Source organism: Heptranchias perlo, chromosome 31 (assembly GCF_035084215.1).
Source record: "Heptranchias perlo isolate sHepPer1 chromosome 31, sHepPer1.hap1, whole genome shotgun sequence".
Lineage (NCBI taxonomy): Eukaryota > Metazoa > Chordata > Chondrichthyes > Hexanchiformes > Hexanchidae > Heptranchias > Heptranchias perlo.
The window spans coordinates 8,224,627-8,245,945 of record NC_090355.1 but is presented as its reverse complement, the minus strand read 5'-3'; positions in this window follow the sequence as shown (position 1 = coordinate 8,245,945).

The following is a 21,319-nucleotide window of genomic DNA, read 5'->3' as shown; positions in this document are numbered from 1 at the left end:
AGAAGCCTTGGCGAGTTGCTGCAGTGCATCCCGTGGATGGTACACACTGCAGCCACTGTGCGCCGGTGGTGAAGGGAGTGAATGTTTAGGGTGGTGGATGGGGTGCCAATCAAGCGGGCTGCTTTGTCCTGGATGGTGTCGAGCTTCTTGAGTGTTGTTGGAGCTGCACTCATCCAGGCAAGTGGAGAACATTGCATCACACTCCTGACTTGTGCCTTGTAGATGGTTGAAAGGCTTTGGGGAGTCAGGAGGTGAGTCACTCGCCACAGAATACGCAGCCTCTGACCTGCTCTTGTAGCCACAGTATTTATATGGCTGGTCCAGTTAAGTTTCTGGTCAATGGTGACCCCCAGGATGTTGATGGTGAGGGATTTGGCGATGGTAATGCCGTTGAATGTCCAGGGGAGATGGTTAGACTCTCTCTTGTTGGAGATAGTCATTGCCTGGCACTTGTCTGGTGCAAATGTTACTTGCCACTTATCAGCCCAAGCCTGGATGTTGTCCAGGTCTTGCTGCATGCGGGCTCGGACTGCTTCATTATTTGAGGGGTTGCGAATGGAACTGGACACTGTGCAATCATCAGCGAACATCCCCATTTCTGACCTTATGATGGTTGATATTGATGAAGCAGCTGAAGATGGTTGGGCCTAGGACACTTCCCTGAGGAACTCCGGCAGCAATGTCCTGGGGCTGAGATGAATGGCCTCCAACAACCACTACCATCTTCCTTTTTGCTAGGAACTCCACTGTTCCTCTTATTTCCAAGGCCTCCTCCTCTGCCTCTGTGAAGGCAACTATTTGTGGCGGCCTCCCCTCCAGTCCTCGCCCTCTCCCGTGCATTTTGCGCTTTCTTCTCCTACAAGGGGAGAAAGTACAGACGTGTGAGTGAGTGAGAGTGACATGGTCAACCAATGGATGCCTTGGTTTTGGTCAGGATGCCAATGAAGCAGATGCATCAGAGAATGGCTATCAGACAGATTGATCACAGTGCATCAGGATTGGGATGAGTGGGAGAGGTGGATGCACAGATTTGGTGGGGGGGGGGGTGAAAAAGTGCACAGAAAGTGAAGGCAGCTTGGCACTGAGTGGGTGTGAGGAGTGATGTGATGGAGTAGGCTTTGCAGGGCAGTGTAAGGTGGGGTAATATTCACCACAGAATGCAGGTGAAGCAGTGTCTGTGCTCACTTTTCCTGACCTGGTTAGGTCATTAAATCGCTTCCTGCATTGCAGCCACGACCAGGTCACCACGCTCTTGCTGCTTACCTGGTCTGCCACCTCCAGCCATGCCTTCTTTGTGGCAAAGCCAGGTTCCTTCCTCCTGCCCAGTGGGTATAGCAGCTCCCTCCCGTTTCTGACAGCGCCCAGTAGTGTCTCCAGGGCGGCGTCTAAGAACCTGGGTGCAGGCTTTGCACGAGGACATTCCATACTCATTTTTCCTCCTTTCTCCTTCAAAATGCATTGTTGGAGTGGCCCTTTAAATCGCAGGTTTTAAATCACGCCATACGGGTGCGCAGTGCGCCCGCCGCGCAGCTTAAGGACGCGAAACCCGGAAGTTCGGTTAAGTGGCTTCATCAAGGCGTGATCGATCGGGAACACACACGAAAAAAATTTCTGGGTTTCCCACCCACTTATTGACCCCCCTCCTGCTGAGACTCCGCCTCACTGTTAAAATTTAGGTTCACGTCTCTGTGTTCTGCCTAATTTTCTTAAAGAGTGATAAAAGGACAACAACAGGGGCTGGGGGAAGGTGGGAATTTCAGGTGGAGCAGAGCTAGTTCAGTAAGACCCCCCAGTTAAAGCATCCAATGGAAGCATTCCAGGTTCCGCACAGGCACTCACCGCCAATGTGAAGCCGGTGAGAGAGGGCGGGGGGCGGGTGAAGAGATTGCAAAATGCAAATTGCTCCTGAAAAGCAGTAAGTAAAATAAACAAAAATTGTAATGTGTTGTGCCCGTGCAAAATGCATTTGGAACACTTCTTTAGAGTCAACACTCAACTTTAAATGAAAAGAATATTCCTCTTCATTTTTCCAAATTGCACTTGAAGGGAGAAAACAAAACAGAATAAAGACTTCCGTCCTGTTTCTGTTCAAGGCCCAGAAATTGCTGGACTCAATATTCCCAGAGAACAAACCAAAAAAGTGCTTTAAAAATTCATGGTTGCCAACTGGTTACTAATTCTGAAAAATGCCTTTAGATTGCTCTCTGTGTTAGGAAGTTGAAAAATTGGGATGCTAGGAGATTTGGAAAAAGTGATAATTTCATCTGGCAAGAAGCCTTTCACCGTTACAGCCATAGGAACTGATCGGTGTTCAATCAACACATTTAATTTAATAGTTATTCAGTTTAAGAGAGATCTTTGGGCTTGCAATAATGACCTATCTAATTGTAAGACATTCCTTTCATATCTACTGCACTGTAGGACTGTGTGACAGCTCCAGTTGCTCGATATTAAACAATTGCAAACAAGTAAATTATACATGAGTATGTCATTACTTTTTCATAAATTTCTCCCCAATTCAGGAACACAAGGACACTCAAAGTTTACAAATGAAAATTCTATGGGCAAAAAAAAAGGACACATGCTACTCATTATTTTGCCAGTGCGAATTAATTTTTCATTTAAAAACCCTCACTGCATTCTAATGTGTTTTGTTTCTAATAGCTGCACTACTAATTGCACAGTTTCTGAGCATATGTAATGATTAAGTCTTATTTAAATCTAATAAAACAGCGAGCTGAATCTTATTTATAATTTAATACTGCAAGCCTTAGAGTGTGTTGCTGTAATGAGGAAGCTACCATGAAAATGCTGCCAACAGCTACTGGCACCAATTGGTGGTTGATATTGGAGCCTGTGCTTCACACAACAACAACTTGCATTTATATAGTGCCTTTAACGTAGTAAAACTTCCCACAACTCTTCACAGGAGCACAATCAGACAAATAAAATTGACATTGAGACAAAGGAGACATTAGGACAGGTGACCAAAAGCTTGGTCAAAGAGGTAAGCTTTAAGCCATGTCTTAAAGGAGGAGAGAGAGGTGGAGAGATTTAGGAAGGGAATTCCAGAGCTTAGGGCCTTGACAGCTGAAGGCACAGCTGCCGATGGTGGGGCGAAGGAAATCGGGGATGCAAAAGAGGCCAGAATTGGAGGAATGCAGAGTTCTCAAAGGGCTGTATCATAATAACCAAACATCTGTCACAACCTGATCACCCCTGTCATAAATGCATGCTCTGCTGCACATGACCCAATAAGCTTTGTTGGGGCCAACTATAATGTTAACGTTTGTATGGATTCTCAGTGCTTCTAGGTGCACATCAATGCAGAACTGGTGTACAACTTCGAGTCAGGTCTGAGATCTATAACTGCGGAGCCCACCGAAAACCAAGAGGCGTGAGACCATCGACAAGTGGCAGCCTCACTTTGCAGCATAACTGTAGCTGGTGCAAAGCCAAGTTCATTTTTTTTTTTAGCGACTGTCTATTCTTTCACTGACTCTCTCCTGACATTAACATGGACCCGAGTAACACTGCTGGCTGCACATTCCCATCTCCCAGTGTAATTCAGGCTCTGCGTCGTATTCTACAGGTACCAGTACTGCAGTTTAACAAGCTTTTGGAGAGCGGGGTGCTAATGACATCCTGAAAGTCTGGCTACAAGAATTTGTATTCAAACATTGGCAGTGTTGTGAATGGACATTATTATGTTATGTTTTGGGAATAATGTTGTTCTTCGACTCAGACAAGCCTTTGTTTAGTTAACATCAAGAATGTTAGAAGATTTCAATCTTTGTTTAACTGCAGAAGTTAACTTTTTCTTCAGTTATATCTTGAAAAGATAAAATGGACTCAGGCACAATGCAGCAGGATATTTTTAAGAAAATAAAGTCCAAGAAAAGTAAAATAAACAAAATGTATTGATAACTTGGACCAATTTGGAAACTTTAAATCTATGTTTTAAGGGGAAATGATTTTTTGTTTATTGAACAGTAAGATTCCTCCAGGGATCATGAAGGAGATGAAATGGTAATATAATGGGATTTGTAAATATGGAAAGAGGAAGTGACTGAGGGTTTAAAATAGAAACAGGAAATTACACCACCAAATGGGGTCCAAAATCATCGGCCCAGGTCATTATGGGTGAATTTCAGGAACCCAAATCAAAGATGTTAGGGAAAGGATGTGTGAGTGCATCCATGAGAAACATAAATCATCTGGGCATGATTCATCAAAAGATATCAATCTGGTATCAATATACTTGCTAGTGAAAGGACAAGAGGCCATGAGGCAGGGGATATGTTGTTTTCTGTCATGTTGGTTGAGGACTAAACATTGTCCAGGACACTTAGAGAACTCCCTTACTCTTCTTGGAATAATGCCATGGGATCTTTTATTTCCACCTGGGTGGAAATAAAAAAACTGAAAGGGCCTCAGTTCAGTATCTCATCTGGAAGATGCCAAGTCCAACACTGCAGCACTCCGTCTCTACTGCACTCTAGTTTCATCCTAGAGTCTCTGGAGTAGGGCTTAAACCCACAATCTTCTGAGTCACAGGCCAGTGTGCTCTCACTGTAGCAAGGCTGACACAGGAAGGCAAATGAGTAGTGATGGGTTTGGACAGGGATTGGGGGCCAAAGTACCTGAGTGGAGAAATAAAAGGTGATATGTCTGGGTCACAGGAAGGGGAGGAAAGAGTAGAGGAGGGCCCAAGGGGAAGAAGAAGCAATGGGCTCCCGTCCTGACTGGCACCCAAAATGAGCGCACAAATGGTCCCGCAATGAATTCAGATTAGGTAAGACACATCGCGGTCATAAATAGAGGTCAGGGAGGAGACAATATAACCCAAAAGTTAGAATGTGGCATTTTTGGTGGGAGATTTTGATCTTGCCGATGTTGAGCTCCATTTAAATACTATTGAAAGGACTGATCCACAATGCTACGGGACTAGGTGTTTCAACATCAATAATATTTTGTTCAGCTTCCTAAAATGGACTTTTTTTTTGGCATCAGAAACTTTGGTCACTGACGGTGCACCATTTAACATAATGGAAATTGCATTAAATGGGCAATGTAAACATTTTTGCATGAAAATAAATTGTGCTCAATGGCCCTCATCTGAATAGTGTGAAAACCATTTCACTGTGGAATTGTCTGCTTTTACAGTTAGGTTTGTTATCTCATAGCACTTGGCTCTGAGAAGCAACACATTCATTTCTCTCCCCAGGTGTAGCTGGTATATGTAATGAGACTTTCACCTCATGCCCAAGTATATAATAGTTAGTTTATTTTGGACTGCTATCAGAACAGCACCAGTCACATCTTATTGCAGGAATACAATGCTTGTAGTTTTGCAGACGTGTAAACAGAATAACAGCGGGGGTTAGAAGTCGCTTTATTTAAGAGCTTATTCTCTGCATGTGAAGTTTTAATTCTGGGCGTTTGGCAGCATTGTCACAAGAATTTTAATGAAAGGTTATGCTGGGTATGTGAATTTTTGTACTGTGTCCTCTAGAAGTAAAACACATTTGAAAGGTGCTTTTCTACAGCTGCAATCCACTGTGTTCTGTTTCAGGAGACTGACATCCTTACCCTGTTTCCCACTTTTAAACTTGGACTTTGGGAGCCAGTCTCTGTTGGCACACTGCATTCCACTTTGTACAGAGACCCACTAAGAGTGAGCATGGAGCACCATTCGGTTACATAACCGACTAGGTCCCAATTGCAGAATTATAGTCCAGCATTTTCAAGCATGTCTGATGCCATTAGTTCCTGGAAGCTGTGCTGTTTTACACTATAAAGTGCAGCTTTTTATTTCCAGATTCTTTAAACTGAGTTGAAATTCTCAAACTGCCATGGTGGGATTTCGAACTCACACTCTCTGGATTGCTAGTCGAGTAACATAACCACTAGACTACCAATGGCAACTGCCCTTAATTGTTGGACCATCCAGAGACAGCAGCACCACCTCATTTACCTTAGTGTGCTGCTACTGAAGTCTTGTAAACAATTTTACAACACCAAGTTATAGTCCAACGATTTTATTTGAAATCTACAAGCTTTCGGAGGCTTCCTCCTTCCTCAGGTAAATGTCAGGAATTCCTGGCTACTGAATTCCTACTGAATTCCTGGCACATCATGGCTACTGAAGTCAGCATTGTAATGTAAATTCAGCAGGAATGTTGGAAAGAAGATTGAGGGAATTCTCACCCATTACTTGAAGTTGCTAAAACAGGTCCTCACAGGTGCATCGTGAAGTATTTTTCAAACAAGCCACAAGTTTAACCATGAATTCTCCCAATGAGCTATATAAATATTAGAACACCCTCTAGAGGGAGAAGGAGGTACTGTAAAATAGAGACATCTCCACTCATTTTCCACAGGTCTCACTGATTTAAAATTGGTATTTCGTCAAACGATTTTTTTTACAAGAAAAATATTCACAGGCTTAAAGACTGCCTGTAAATATTTCCAGACAACCTGCAATGAGTCTTACAGGAACTCACACTCACAAGTATGCTGGGTTTAACCTGCATTAGCTGTAGGCTACATGCTGTTATTTCTAGCTTTCTTCTACAAAACTCAACCTCCTTTTCAATGATAACTGAGTGAAAAAGCAATCTTAATGGAAGTGAAATGCAAAACTATGAATAATCAACATTTTCAGTTCATGTCCAACATATGGGCACAGAATTTGCTGTAGCAGGGCAACGGATGGCGTCTGCCATTAGTTAGACTTGCCTTTGCCCGTTTAATCTTGATGATATTTTGCGCAAGTTTCTGGAAGTGCGAGTTGGAAATGGTGCAAAAAGGCACCAATCGCGGATGCAGGGAACTGTATACACCAAAAGGTTGTAGGATTATCATTTTTAATCCAAGATTTTATTCGCCAGGGGAAACCACCAGTTTTGGGAAAATGGCTGTGAAAAGGACCCTGTTTAAAACACAGTTCCCAGACCAGAAAGAACAAGGTTTTGAACTAAAACCCACCCTGCCCAACAGATGTAAGGAGTCGCACAGCACCAGGTTATAGTCCAACAGCTTTATTTGAAATCACAAGCTTTTGGAGCTTTGCTCCTTCGTCAGGACGAAGGAGCAAAGCTCCGAAAGCTTGTGATTTCAAACAAAGCTGTTGGACTATAACCTGGTGCTGTGCGACTCCTTACATTTGTCCACCCCAGTCCATCACCGGCATCTCCACATCATGCCCACCCAACAGAGACATTGCCTTACATCATCACCGGCTCCAAGCTGGCTAAGGAGACAATGAAATCCACCGGTTGATATAATTGAGTCAGTCGGTCGGGACAACAGAACCCATCTGAAAACAGTTCACACCTCATATAGTACGCAGGATTAGCAGTTCCCATTGTCCCCCAAAACCAGCCAGATGAGAGGCGGGAAAATAAAACACATTCAAACAAAGCTTTCTCTCCAGGGACCAATCGTAGCATTTTGCACCGTCTGACAGGAAACAGTACAACTGTTGCTGCCTCAGGAAGGAGGGGGTCGAACAGCGGATGTCAAACGGACACCAGACACACAGCTCCACAACATCAGAAGATCAGAGCAGGCCGCTCTCTCTACAACCAGGACCGAAGGAAGTCACATGCCCCAAGGAACGGGTACGGCCCCAAGGACTTCGATCGTAGAAGACACGACCCGGCAGCCAAAGTCAGCAGGGTGAGCATTTCAACCGCAGCCTGCAGAATACTCAACTCACAGCCGAGTGGAGAGTTCCCTCTGCATGTCCCGACCAAACCTTAGCAGTGTGGTGTTGGGAGTTAACAGCCATGAGTAAGGGAACACGGAGGAGCTTAGTTTAAGAAGTCCAAGGGGGAGTAATCTATTTGTTCGTAGTCATATAGGAACGTTAGCATCGGTTTTGCCATATTGAGATTTGCTGTACATATTAAACATACTTTTACTATTCAAAATCTGAAACCTGTCTCGATTGCATTACTCATCATCCTTCAGTGTGATTCATAAGGGTAAGCCCAGACCTTCGACCGTAAATAAGTGAGTTCGGTTGTGACCAGCAAGGCCGAACGACCCTCACACGATCGGAAACACCCTACAGATCTGGCGAGCCAGGTAGGAGGTTTGGCAGTGAACTCACTGAAAGATATGAATATGGTTTCAGGTGAATGTTTGGGTGTGGAGGAACGAATTTCCTCACAGGTGTATGCGAAAATTAATGTGGCCCAGCCGTGGATTCTGGACATGATCCATTCTGACCGCCCTCAGCAGAGAGCAGCCGAATGAACAGGTAGCAAGAGTCACATAAAAGTCCAAGGAAAAGGCCGTGTGGCTGCTATGTCTGCAAAAGCAAATCCAGAAGCTCAGGGAGCAAGTGGGTCGGCTTGAGATAGAGCTGCAGGCCTCCAAGGAAGAGTGTGAGGTTAGAGGGATGGCTGGGAGTAGATCACTGGAGGATCTCCACTCCGCAAGGAAGGAGTGTGGGGCTCGAGAGGAAGCATCTTGTATCCAGAACGAGTACTTGAAATGTCAGGTAACTGAAGCTCAAGTGAAAGTTCAGGGTCTCCGAGAGGACAACCAAAGGCTACAGGCCAGGGCTGGTACAGACGCGGGGCACCTCAGCGACAAGAGGGTAGCATACAAGGTTGTGCAGGAGAGGCCTGTGATCTGCAGGCCTTGTAGGGAGGCGATCTGAAAGCTGACCAAAGCCTTGTCGAAGGCCAGAGGGAAAGTTAGCCTGATAGCCCCGGGGGCAGCCGAGCTAGTCAGGGACGAGGAAGGTCAGGGTGAGCCCGCCAGTAGGGTTACCCCAGAGTCTGCCAGTAGGGCTCAGGTTATGGGATCCCAGGAAGAGCAACAGATGCTAGGGAATCCCAGGCGTCCTCTGCGACAGCAAAAGTTTGGTCCACCAGCAGCAAATGGGGACCGAGGGCCGTTGCAGAGCGACTATGTGGTGCTTTACACCAACCCTCAGCTGCAAGCCATGCTTGCAGGAATGTCCAAGTTAAGACGGGATGGGGACCCCTCAGTTCACTTCATGGAAATGGAGCAGATTGGGGGGATCAACGGGTGCAGCGAGGGCGAAATGAACAGGCTGATGCTGTTCTCCCTAGATGGGAGGCTGTATCAGAATCTCCCCACAGCTACCAAGATGGGGGGAGGCACCACAGAGGCCCTGAAGGATGAGATCCTGGTAACCATGGGGCATAACCAGGGGAGTCCATTCTTACAGGTTGGAAAGACCAGGCAGTTGCCCGGAGAGTCCCCAGATGCATTTGCGGAATCGGTTGTGGCCGGTCTATGCAAAGGCAGCTGCGGGGGTGGTCGTAGATCGGGGCTCCCGGGAATCACTGGCTCAGGCTCCTTGTGGCAAACAGCTTGCCCGGGGTCAGGAGCAGGGCCGAGAATTGGCTTGACCCCGAAGACCTCGCAAACACGGAGGCAGGCGTGCTGAGGAAGCTCAGCCTGGCTTTTAAAGCCGAGTCCGGAGGGGAGGTCAAACCAAAGGGCAAGATCCGTGAGGCTCGAGCCAGTGAGCCTAAGAAAGAATGGCGTCAGGAAGGGGGTGACACCAGCAAGCCAGGAACTTGCTACGGGTGTGGGAAGGCAGGCCACTGGAGGAAGGACTGCCCCAAAGGGGGGGAGCCAGTCCAGAAATCTCCTCCAGGGCAGAAGCCCCGCGCAAAGGAAGCCAAGGGCTCTGAGTTCATAAGCTTCATGACTGCATTCGAGGAGGCTTTTACCAGGAGCAGGGGAAAGCTGGACGATGCAGTGTCCAGTACAGTTTCCACAGCTCCCATATGGCCCCCACAACCCTGACTAGAGAGGCCAGCCTGAGTACCTGTGTCCACTCACTTATGACGAGTGGGGCAGACCCTGTGTGAATATAAGGGTGGAGAAGGTTAAGGGGGAATATTTGGTGGATACCGGGTAGTCCATGCAAATAACCCGACCACTTCACCCTGGTCTAGCGGGATCCCCTTCAGTCTGGTGGGGTTCACTGGGAATGAACAGGCTGGGGCGATTTCAAAACCCCTCGCCAATATGTTAGGGGTGCTTCACACCAAGTGGAAATGTGTGCTGGTGAAGTGGGAGCAACCGGGATCCGGAGTCCTCGGTGCTGACTTTATGTTAGCAAACCGGGTGATTGTGGATCTCAGGAACCACTGCTTATGGTTAGCAGGGGGATCTGAGGAAGTGGAGGAAGTGATAGTTTTGGGATAAGAGGGGAAACATATATACAATGAGTCCAAAGTGGGGTTACGACTTGGAAGCATTAGTCGGGAACACCCCAGCACAGTACCAGGCCTACGTGCGAGCCAATCTCGCAGCGTTTGCAACCCCCAAACACGATTGTGGTAGGGTGACCGGGGTGGAGGTTAGATTCCTAGGAGACCTGATGTCATGGCCACAGCGGCAGTACAGTTTTCCCAAGGAGGCCGAGGCTGACCTCGAGACGGCACTGGGATGCCTTGTGCAGCGAGGGGTATTGAGGGCGATAGTGACCCACGTGAACTCGCCACTTTGGCCGGTCAGGAAACAGGACAATTCGTGGAGAGCGACCGCGGACTATCGAGTCCTTAATGAAACCATTCCAGCATGTTCGCCGACTGTGGCAGAAGTAGGCAACCTCATAGGGAGCATTCCAGCCACCGCAACCACGTTTTCGGTGCTGGATATTTCAAACTGGTTCTGGTCAAAACGGGAGGACCAGTATAAGTTCGCTTTCACTTTAAAAGTCAACAGTATACTTGGACTTGTCTTCCCCAGGGCTTCCACAACAGCCCGTCTATCTCCCACCAGAGCATGGCTGATGCACTCAAAGTGTTCAGCCGACCTCACCAGCTAGTCCAATACGTGGACGATTTGTTGCTCTTCTCAGAGGGGGAGGGGGGAACGTGGCCCATTGTCAGCAGAGTTGCTCGGGCTACTGAAGGAGGTGGGTTTCAAGGTGAATCCCAAGAAAGCCCAGATTGGTCAGCCCGAAGTAAAATTTCTAGGTTTGACCATCTGGGCAGGAGATGTGGCAAGGAGGAAGGCAGTACTGGAGTTGCCAGTGCCAAAAGACGTTACTGGGGTAAGGTCTTTCCTGGGGCTCACAGGGTACTGCCGCGACTTCATTGAGGGCTACGCCGCTACAGCAGCCCCTCTGCTCCGGCTCCGCCGACAGGGAGCCGAATGGGAGTGGGGATGAGAACTGCCAGGCAGCATTTGTGCGCCTCAAGGAGGATCTCCAAACGGCACCAGCACTAGGGGCGATTAATGGGGGTGAGGATTTCTTCGTGGAAGTAGCCGCCAGCGGGGTTAGCTCAGGTGCAGTGTTGCTCCAGGAGCGGCACGGCAAGCTAAGGCCCGTGGTGTACTCAATGGTCCTCACAGCTGTGGAGCGAGGGTACTCCAATTGCGAAAGGCATCTTTTAGCCACGCATTGGGCCGTTAAACGCTCTCAGCTTTTCACGGGGTGCTCGCCCATCACGTTGTTAACCCACCATACCCCCCCCTCAAATGCTGCTGGACAGTAGGATAAAGGACGGCATGGTGAGCAGTGCTCGCATTGTGCGCTGGACTTTACCACTGTCTCAGCTGAATTTGAAAGTGCAGGGGCTCACGGAGCCCAAACTCACCATGAACCTCCCATATGCAAGGGAAGCTCAAAGGTGCAAGGTTGAAGGGGTTTGGGACCACGATGTCGGGTTCAAGGCCGGAGTCCATCCCACCGGCAGGGACATCTATGTTAATGGTTCAAGTTCTGTGGTAAACGGGACGCGACTCACGGGATGTGGGATTTATGACCCTGAGGCCAAGGTGGCCAAGGCAATTAAACTCCCCGACACCAAGAGTGCCCAATACGTAGAACTCTCGGTGGTGGTGTATGTGGTCACGCACCCCGAGGAATTCCCCACTCCTTACACCATTTGTTCGGACTCGATGTTCACCTGCAACTCGTGTGACGATTATCTGGCGATTTGGAGCCTCCGTGGCTTTAAAGCGGCAGACAGGAAACCCCTTACAACAGCTCCTTTCGATCCTTGCAGCCGCAGGCAGTGGAGAGGGTTTATACATCCACAAAGTGAAAGCCCACTCCAGGTCAGAGCCAAGGTGGCAGGGAGACTTTAAGGCCGACGAGCTGACAAAACAGGGAGCAAGAGAGGGAGAATTGTGGGATCCCTGTCAGGCAGGGCCGGTCGCAGGGATCAGGGACAAAGGAGGGACCCAGGGGGTAGTGTTAGCCCCAGACCTAACCAAGGTCCAGGCAGAGGACCCAGCCATCAGAGCTGTCGTAGGAAAGCTGGTTAGGGGAGAAAAGGTTGAGGGTCCGCTCGGGACAGTGGACGTGGTTGTGAAAGAGGGGATGCTCTTTTGGTGGGTGGTTCCCGAACAGCACCGGGAAGAATTTCTTAAGTTGGCCCACGCGGGTCCGGGAGCAGGGCACCCAGGGCCAGAAACTACCTGGAAGAGGGTCGAGGAGGTAGGGTGGTGGCCCCAGCTCGGGGAAGAAGTTCGGGAGTTCTGCGCGAACTGTTTGGTGCGCGCGGCTAACAACCCCAGTCCCCAAAAAAGGCGCCCTTAGAACACACGAGAAGGGTGGAGGGGCCGTGGCGGTCTTCGCAAATGACTTTATCGGACCGCTACCCAGGACAAAGGCCGGGAACAAGTACAGCTTGGTCCTGGTCGATGTCTTCTCCAAGTGGGTTGAGGCCTTTCCTTGTAGATCAGCCACCGCACTAGCAACCGCAAGGTCGCTGGTGAGGGAAGTGTTCTCCCGGTGGGGATTGCCACACCTGGTGGAGTCCGATCAGGGGAGTCATTTCACGGGCCAGGTCATGAGGGGTACCCTCGGACTCTTGGGAATACACGGAAGGTGGCATGTGTCTCACAATCCCCAGTCTTCAGGGATTGTGGAGCGCATGAACCGAACTTTAAAAGAAAGGCTGAGGAAGGAGATAGGGTCGTTCCCTCAGCAGTGGGATGTAGTCCTTCCGTTGATTCTAATGGGAGTTTGAGCCAGTTCTTCTAAAAGCACAGGGTACTCCCCCGCATGAGCTCATGACAGGGAGAGTAATGAAAACTCCCACACACGTGCTAGCTCCGGGGCTATCAGAGCTACAGGTGAGGGATGTCACCCGGGATCGTTTCGTGTAGAATCTGTACGAGACACTCCGGAGCATTCACTGGCGGGCTGCCAGCAATCTGGGGAAGCAGCACCGCCAGAACCAGTTGCTGCTAGAACCACAGCGCTGCCAGGAATGGAAGATAGGAGACACGGTGATGGTACGGAATTATACCCGCGTGGGGGCGTTCGAACCACTGTACATAGGGCCGTCCAACTTCGTTGACAAGGCCAGCCCCATGGTCTATGCAGTGAAGCTTCCCAGGAGGACAAAATGGTTTCACATCAACCAGTGTAAACTGTTTACTCCTGAGGAAAGGAAGGTAAAGAACAAAAGGAGCCCAGGCCCAGTCACGAGTCTGGTGGATACGGGCCTCTCGCCGTTCATCTGGGACAACGACAAGGACCCAGTATCCGGGGCTGTAAGGAGGAGCAACAGGACCCCAAGGCTAAGAGTGCTGTGGTCGCCTCTCTCCGAGCCAGTGCTGAACTGCAAGAGGCCCCGGCTTGATACCATCTAGGCTGTGAGTGCCTCGAGTAAGGCGGTGGCGTTTTGTAGATAGTTTTTTCCATGTTTTGTAATTAACCAGTTGGACCTGTGAAGGATCAAACCTCTCACAGAGAATTATGCGTTCTGTCTGTTTTGTTTTCAAGCAGAGAAACATCAGAAGAACGAAGGATTCAGACCTCCCTATGGGGATTGGTATTTTTGATGGCCGTACAGACCGGCAGGGCGAGAAGGGGAGACACCGAAGCATCCATTGTGTATGGGTACACTGGAGGACATGGACCCACTGTGACTAAAGGGGGTACAGGGGTGACAGACGGAGGGCCTATTTCCACAAGGGAAAGTGGCCAGGGTGGGTAGGGTCGAATTCCACCAGGTACATGAACCACTCTGGCTACACTTTCGGGGAGGCTTCCGTGTGTAAAAATAAAGGTTACTGCCATGAGGGTTAGGGTGACTGAAGGGAAGAGCGTCTGTCTCAGATGCGAGGGGAACATTCCCCTGGGACTTTGGTGGTGGTTGAGATAGTTAGATCCAGTAAAAGGGAACCAGACCACGCACTGGGAACAACTGGGGAACGACACATATCGGACGATCACAGGGCAGAAAGGGAGTGTGGAGGTGTGCCTGAACAAGTGGTGGAAGGAGGAACAGGCCATTTATGTGTGTGTGTGTGTGTGTGGGGTCACTGAGGGCATGTCCCATAGGAATGTCGATTGCGTTCAGGAAGCAATGGCGGGGTTCCGGGGCAGGGGTGTGTTGGCGCAGGAGTCTGGTCTCCTGTGTAACCCTGAGACCTCCCAACACAGTAAATGCCACAGGACTTGTTGCCCAGGAAAGAAAGCCTCTGCCCACAGCCCCACCGGTAAGGGGAACGGAGATCGGTCACCCTGCCATCACACCGAGCCCAGGGAACGGCTTGGTTTTAGTCCCCACAGGAAAGGTCCTGTACCACGAAGTGCACCATCAGGTGGTTTCAGTCGTTTTAAACCTGACTCGTGTGCAGCTGCCAGGATGGTGTCTGGTTGAAACGGAGTGTTTGTATGAAACCCTGCTCCGGGAAATGTACCATCAATTTTATGAGTCATGTTACGGGGATGTACAGTTTGATGTATCGTATGCACAGGATAAGGAGAGCAGCGTTGGCTCTATACGGTACAAACTGGGATTGATAAATGAAGCCGTGACTGCGTTCAGCACAGGAACGTCATCCATCAACAGTCTAGATGATGCTGAATTGCAGATTCAGGTCAATACCCTCAGAGACCAGTTGCGATATGTCCTGGGGGAGGGGAATGCGGTAGAGCCAGGGGAGTTGCATGAAGACCAGGCTATGACTATCCATTCAAGGGAGGTCATAGCGCAGTTGGAGATTCATGCATGCTCCATTAACGAGTTAATCAAGGGGGACAGGAATTCCTCGGCTCAGGCTGCAAGGAATGACACGTGTGTATTTTACGGGGCCTGGTTGCAAAATGAAGGACGCAGTAATCTGGAGGACCTGAGGGAAGGTTGCGTTCCTTCTTGGGTTAGTAACAGGCACCTCACCATGCTCAGTCCTTACATCAACCGTTTGAGCCTGTGTCAGCTCCGGCTGGCTTCAGAAGCCTACCCGGTTCCCATGGACTGTGGTCAGTCAAACCGCATGGTTATGGGGATAGTGTTGCGGATGCCGGTACCGAGCAAGGCCAAAAAGCCTGTGCCAGTGTACCGCGTGGAGAACATCGGAGTTATGCGAGGTGGGGTATACGTGCGCCATCGTGAGGTCCCACCCTACGTGGTTAGGTGGGAGCATGCTATGACCGGCAGTGACCTCAAAGGCTGCCAGGTAAGGGGAGCGCATGTAGTTTGTGTCCCCAGCAACTGTACACTTTAGATAGGCCTGTGTGTGGGTTTAAATCCAAAGGCGCAGAGCAAGTGAACTGCACTATGGAGGTGATTGCCAAGGCCCTCAGGTCGCATATTCCAGCAGGGGAACAAACTGCATGATGACTGGTGTCGACCAGTACAGGGTTCACAACGACACTTGGTGTCCTGTGACCGAGCGGCCCTTCTGCTTTAAACCCCGCACAGGGGTTCAGGTGGCGAATGTGAGAATTCTCCCCATAATCAAGACCACAGTTCACCTCAACATTAACAACTCCGTAGACAATCTACAGAGTTACATCACCACGCTCGGGTATGAGATACCTGGACGTCTCACAAAACTCCTAAAACAAGTGGAGGTGTCCCAAAAACATTTTTACAAATTAGAGCAACGCAACAGGGAGACGGGGGAATAAATAAAAGACATAACGTCCCCACCATGGTGGGATTAGGGTTTAAATGTAGAGATCCCGCCATGGATCTGATTGACGTCTCACCTCCTGGTAGTGGTACAGTCTAGAGTCGTGTGTTACTTGGTTTTTATCGCCTGCAGGGAACGCAAGAAAGCCGTCCGACGCCCTCCGTGGATTGCTCTCACGGAGAGAAAATCCTGATTTTAAGGCTTTGGGTCAGGAGGGAAGAGCTGTTTTTGCAGATTGTATGAAACCAGAACTTGTACACACAAATGTTTTTCTCTTTTCTGTATACTGTAAAGTGAAGTTTTCTGTGTTGCATAAGAGAGGAGAATTTTTCCCAAGGCTATATGTTTTGGCAAGAGGAATGTACTGTCTTGTTTGTATGTATATAGTTTTTCCTTTCTGTTTTAGCAATAGTAAGCTTGTTTAAAGCGGGAGAGAGGGTTTCCCCAGTGTTTTAGTTTAACGGGCGAGGATACGATTTGATCTGGACATGACAGGTGATCACAAACGGCAAGAAGACGATGAAGGAAGAGAGTTGTGCAAGGGGTCTCAGTCTCGGTAGACAGAAGACCCTCGTAGGGACTACTGTAGGATTATCATTTTTAATCCAAGATTTTATTCGCCAGGGGAAAATCCCAGTTTTGGGAAAATGGCTGTGAAAACACAGTTCTCAGACCAGAAAGGACAAGTTTTTGAACTAAAACCTACCCCACCCAACAGAGACATTGCCTTACATCATCAGCGGCTCCAAGCTGGCTAAGGAGACAATGAAATCCACCAGTTGATATAATTGAGTCAGTCGGTCGGGACAACAGAACCCATCTGAAAACAGTTCACACCTCATATAGTACGCAAGATCAGCAGTTCCCACTGTCCCCCAAAACCAGCCGGATGAGAGACAGGAAAATAATACACATTCAAACAAAGCTTTCTCTCCAGGGACCAATCGTAGCATTTTGCACCGTCTGACAGGAAACAGTACAACTGTTGCTGCCTCAGGAAGGAGGGGGTCGAACAGCGGATGTCAAACGGACACCAGACACACAGCTCCACAACATCAGAAGATCAGAGCAGGCCGCTCTCTCCACAACCAGGACCGAAGGAAGTCACATGCCCCAAGGAACGGGTACGGCCCCAAGGACTTCGATCGTAGAAGACACGACCCGGCAGCCAAAGTCAGCAGGGTGAGCATTTCAACCGCAGCCTGCAGAATACTCAACTCACAGCCGAGTGGAGAGTTCCCTCTGCATGTCCCGACCAAACCTTAGCAGTGTAGTGTTGGGAGTTAACAGCCATGAGTAAGGGAACACGGAGGAGCTTAGTTTAAGAAGTCCAAGGGGGAGTAATCTATTTGTTCGTAGTCATACAGGAAAGTTAGCATCGGTTTTGCCATATTGAGATTCGCTGTACATATTAAACATACTTTTACTATTCAAAATCTGAAACCTGTCTCGATTGCATTACTCATCATCCTTCAGTGTGATTCATAAAGGTAAGCCCAGACCTTCGACCGTAAATAAGTGAGTTCTGTTGTGACCAGCAAGGCTGAACGACCCTCACACGATCGGAAACACCCTACAAGGTCTCAGGTACAATTCTTGGCCTGTGCTGTGCACAGCCAGGGTAACAGTTAATGTGTTCCAATTGGTCTCAGCAGCTGTGGATTGAAAAATGAGCCAGCTAAGTACATACTCCTTATCCTCATGCAGCGACTGGATTGCAAATGGCATAGGTCTCGATGGGGGTGGGGGGGGGGGGGAAGAGAACAGAATTGGCCAGAGAATGGCCCACTGACACTCCCTGCCCAGGTTTATACTTGGAGAAGACACTTGGGCTAAGTTCTGGTGTCTGTGAAACCGGGCCTCGCCGTGAGCCGCAACCTTCGGGAGAAGGGAACCAAATTTACTTATTAAAAAAAAGATTAAACATGGAAATTAGCCATCAATTCACACCGATGACTCCACGTCACTGATTCCAGTACCATTGGCCCAGCCGATCGCGTATGTAAATGTCATTCTTTCTCAGCCCTGCAGCGCAGATAAGTCTGGTTAACTCATAAAAGGTTAAAAAACCCATTACAGAATTAAAAGGTCTCTGGGTGAACCAATTAATTTTGAGCAAATTGGAAAATATATTTTACAAAGCTTGATTCTTACAGAAACTCATTCAGCGGCTGATGTCGTGCTTTCCCGTTCTGCAATCACGTCGATTCAAACATTTCTGAGGTTTAATCTTTTGCTTTTGTTTTATTTCTTTCTTTTAAGTTGACCCGTAATATCATTGCATGGAACAGCACAGAGAATTGAAGCTAAAACATACGGTGAAAATTAGGAGATAACCACAGAATTGTGCTCGGGGAGATCAGGCCTCCCTTCCTCAACAGCTAAATGTAAAACTCTTCTCAAAGCAAGGCTGATCACGGAGACAGCGCCAAGGGAAATGGGAAACAGACTGACTGGAGAGGCTGCCTTCAGGAGAATCTGTTGCATGTGAATGTGAACAGATTCTGCCCATACTAATCAACCATTGACAGACTGCATAAATAATATATAACTTACAAGGGCACAAAAACAGACCTTTTCGGAACGGAAGCAGGGGTTGGCAGGGGGAGGGGAGGGTTAATAGGATGAAGTGGCACAAGGTATACATTTCAACAAGCAAGGAGCTGAGCACTTTTACATGGCTCGTCAACATTTGTGGACTGCTCATATATTATTGAAAAATGAGCATGCATAACTTGAAATTCTCAACAATTCAAATTATATGACTCATTCTACCATCACTTCTTCTCCCCTCATCAGAATACTAAATTTAACTAAAGATAATGAGGTAGAAACTGGTGTCAATTTTGCCCGTTTTACACCCACAAAGTATGTCAATTTAGCCTTGGCGTGGCCTAAACCCAATCAGTGCAGGCGTTGGTCACAATACTAAATTTGTGGGCGTTCCTTTTTTTTTTAGAAAGGCAACCCAGCAATACCTTTGGGTCCTGGAAAAGAAAAGAAAGAGTCAACTAAGGTTTTCATATCTGACCAATAAGCTGTTATTTCTGCTGATTAATGCATGTGAGAGTAGCCATCAGGTGAGGGCACAAACAGGCCAGAAAAAAAAATGATGGCACCTTAAATGGCCACCTCTAGCAGAACTGTTCACCATGGTCAGAATGAAATCTCAACAGATGATATCCTGAGCCTTAGACAACATGTTCGTTGACACTTATACTGCACATCACTAGGAATTAAAGGGCCGGTAAGTCCAAATTGTTTATCTATGCAACGCTGTCTGCCTCTCTTGCCAAAGGCTATTTGGAGAGTAACTAAAAGCAGAAGCTGTCTTAACCAGGGACGTTTTGATATTTTTACTGTCCAACATAGGTTGGCGTTTTGGCATTTTGATGTTGTGTCTTCCAAGTATAAATCGATCGCCTGAAGAATTTGTTAATATGATACACGCATTGCACTACATCAACTCGTAAAAAAAAACATCCCTGCAAGGCATTCAGCGAAGAACCCCATTGAAAAAAAAATGTCCCTGGGAAACCTCGTGATGAAACACAGTGGGGTCAGCATTTCGAATATTCAAAACAAATTCTGTGCTAATGAACGAGCAACTGAACAAGTTTCAATAGAACAGAAACGGAAAATGGTGGAAACACTCAGCACATCAGCCAGCATCTGGGGAGAGAACAGATGAGTAAACGTTTCCAGCTGTTCTGTTAAATCGCCTGTTCTCTCCACAGATGCAGACTGACCTGCAGAGTGTTTCCACCATTTTCTGTTTCAGATTTCCAGCAGATGTATTTTTTTTTCTTTATTGCATTTTAAAGGAGTTTTTTTTTGTGGTGTTGGAAGGAGGGGAACGGAACTGGGTGGCACAGAGTTTGAAACTGTCTTTTCATCTCAGGGCTCTGGGCTGAATGTTTCTTCTTGCAGTGGTTGTAAGCGTACCAACTAAGATTCGTTTGGGCACTTTCAACTCAGTTCCAAGTGTGCAGGAAGCTGCTTATTAAGTACAAAAAGAAATCAATTCCCTCAAGAATGATAAGCACAAAGAAAGCATCCTCTCACCAAAAAAATCATATTGAGTTGTATAATGAACCCAAAATAATTGGTTCTAACGTCAAAATATATATATTGCAAGGTTAAAACCAAGATTGGATCAGTTTGCAATATTACAATGTTAACGTTATCTATCACATCTATTTAATGCAAGGAATCTTACAACACCAGGTTATAGTCCAACAGTTTTATTTGAAAATCACAAGCTTTCGGAGGCTTTCTCCTTCGTCAGGTGAGTGTCGGATTCCTTGAAAATTACCGCATATATAGTCATAGAACAATGCCTGGCATTGTTCCATGACTATATATGCGGTAATTTTCAAGGAATCCGACACTCACCTGACGAAGGAGAAAGCCTCCGAAAGCTTGTGATTTTCAAATAAAACTGTCTATAACCTGGTGTTGTAAGATTCCTTACATTTGTACACCCCAGTCCATCATGGGCATCTCCACATCATGACATCTGTTTAAGTTAGATGCTGGGTTCCGTTTTTCGCTGTGCACACCTGAGATAAAAGCCAAAATATCTTGGTGTCCACTTCACATTAGGGATCCCAAAATTGACCTTTATTAAGGGTGAAAAAATCAGCTAGGTTTTCAGATATTATCCAGTGATTTGTGCTGAGACAAAAGAAAACACATATATCAACACTAAATGAGGAAAAATAAAGCTTGGCTGTGATCACAAGATAAATACGGATTCAGCCCACCTGAATTCATCCATCCAGAAAGATCCTAAAGTCCCCCGTTTCGGCATTATACTGTTCCTTAAAAGATTCCAGGGATTCTGCCTCTTCCTGGAAGTTTATTCCACAAATTGATCACTTTTTGTGTAAAATAAATTTCCTAACACCAGTCTTAAATTTACCTTTTATTAGTGTGAACCTCTGTGACGTGAGCTTTGGCTCAGTAGTAGCATTCCCACCTCCCAGTTAGAAGGGTATGGGTTCGAGCCCCACTCCAGACAGTCCCAATTAGTAGAGATGAGAGTTCCGGTCTCCGAATGCTGGGTTGACATCCAGCAGGATGTTAGTGTGCAATGGGAGCGGAAACCCTTCCCCCCCTTGCCTCAGCCCCAGTGAGCAGGAGTATAGAAGCTCTACCCTCTGAGTACTGGGGTGACATCCAGCAGGGTACTCACTTCTGATTGGAGTGGATTAACAACCCCCATCATATCTAGCCAGTTCTCCTGTAGGGAGTTCAGAGTCAGGCTGATAGAAACATAGGAACAGGAGTAGGCCATTCAGCCCCTCATGCCTGCTCTGCCATTTGATAAGATCATGGCTGATCTGTGATCTAACTCCATATACCTGCCTTTGGCCCATATCCCTTAATACCTTTGGTTGCCAAAAAGCTATCTATCTCAGATTTAAATTTA